Genomic DNA, 2,196 nt, shown 5'->3' with positions numbered 1-2,196 from the left:
ACTAACTAATTTATTCTTTGCGATAGCATAATAAAAGTAGAGATATGTTTCTATTCTTTCGGTAAGAAACGAAAAGAAAAAAAAGTTTTTTTTCTCAAAACCAAGGTAAGCTGACTGTTTGAAAACAGGTTGGAAACTTAAAAAAGAGAAAAAAAATGGCTATGATGGCTTTAGACAAATAAATGTTTCTAAAAGCCAGATTGGAGAAAAAACGACCGTGAGAACTGTTACAAACCATACAGTCTCAACAGTTCTACTACCCATAGGACCCTTTGTATATTATTGGCAGCATATCATCACTAGTGACGGAATGGTCAAATGCAAAATTCTTGTTTTTATTGAAGATAGAAGAGCCTAGAAGGCCGGGACAGAATAGCCTAGTGGTAACACTAGAGTGAACTGGATCCCAAGGCACCTGGGTTCGAGTCCTCTGGGATTCCGGAGACCGTCCGTGACAAAAAAAAAAAAAAAAAAAAAAAAAAAAAAAGAGTCTAGAAGATTATTGGCAGCATATCATCACTAGTGTACATTTTTTAGATTATTATTTTCTATTGTAACAGTAAAATTATAATGAAAAAGACGGGGCTCATTAAATAAAGATCACCACGTAACAAAAGGTGGTCTAACTTGGAGGCTTGGACCATTTAGGCATTTACGAAAGTGGTGAACTTCATAATAACTAATAAACAAACACAAACACAAACTAATGTAAACAGTAATCATCTTTACAGAATTTCAAGAGAGGTTCTTCTTTAAGACAACGAAGCAGAAGATATTCATGCGATTGCGAAAAAATCATGACAATGATTTGAGAAAAAAACACGCACTCTCTTTTTCAAGTTTTACCTACAAAATGTCTCTTTTGTTATAAAAAAACCGGAATTTTATGGTATCGAAGAAATTTAAATAAGACAAAATTTTATACCCGTAGAAGAAGATAACACTGATAACAAAAGAGGATATATTTTTAGAAGGAGAAGGAATAGTGTGTTTACAATCGATCGAAACGATCGTTTATATATAAATGAAAAAGTAGGATTTACTGTGCGTGCATAGTGACGCGGGCTCCACATAATATTCATACACACGAGATGTCAATTTCGGTGTGTGTATTCTTGACTTTCATCATTCACGTTCATAACACTCCCCCTTGGAGACCAGTGTCACTATCGTCTCTTGCTTAACGTTTATGTTGCCTCGTTAAAAGCCTTTCTAGGAAAACCCAATGGAAAAAACCATAGTAAGGTAAAAAGAGTACAACTACGTAAGCTCCCCCTTGAATGAGCTGTCATAAATCCTTCTGGTGACGCATTCCAATGTTATGGACATGTTTTCTGAATACTGAAATCGGAAGTGATTTTGTGAACAGGTCAGCTGCATTGTCGCATGATTGGACATATTTTACTTCAATCTCTTTCTTCTTCACGAGCTCTTGAGTGTATGAGAAGAACTTCGGATGAATATGCTTCGTTCTATCGCTTTTGATATATCTGTCTTTTGTTTGAGCAACACATGCTGCATTATCGTCATATAGAATAGTTGGCTCCGTATTTTTGTCAATCCCACTGCTTGAACAGATGTGTCGGCTTATTGATCTTAGCCATACACATTCTCTACTTGCTTCATGGAGTGCAATGATCTCAGCATGATTTGAAGAAGTAGCCACGAGTGTTTGTTTCTGAGAACGCCAAGATATAGCAGTGCCTCCGATCGTGAAAACGTATCATGTTTGCGATCGGGCTTTGTGTGGATCTGAAAGATATCCTGCATCTGCAAAACCAACCATTTGACCTTTGAACTTTTAGGATAAAACAAACCTAAATCAATGGTCCCTTGGAGGTAACGAAAAACATGTTTAATCCCATTCCAATGTCTTCGAGTTGGAGATGAGCTGAATCTTGCCAAAAGATTCACAACAAATGATATATCAGGCTGTGTACAATTTGCAAGGCACGTCAGCGCTCCAATTGCACTTAGATATGGTACTTCCGGACCAAGTATCTCTTCTTTCTCCTCAGGTGGTCGAAATGGATCACTTTCAATATTAAGTGACCTAACGACCATCGGGGTGCTAAGAGGAGTTGATTTATCCATGTTAAATCGTTTCAACACTCTTTTAGTGTATGTGGATTGATGCACAAATATACCATTTTGTGAATGTTCTATTTGTAGGCGAAGACAATACCGTGTCTGTCC

The sequence above is a fragment of the Brassica oleracea genome, chromosome C3 (assembly GCF_000695525.1).
Source record: "Brassica oleracea var. oleracea cultivar TO1000 chromosome C3, BOL, whole genome shotgun sequence".
Taxonomy (NCBI): domain Eukaryota; kingdom Viridiplantae; phylum Streptophyta; class Magnoliopsida; order Brassicales; family Brassicaceae; genus Brassica; species Brassica oleracea.
This window is presented reverse-complemented; position numbering follows the sequence as displayed.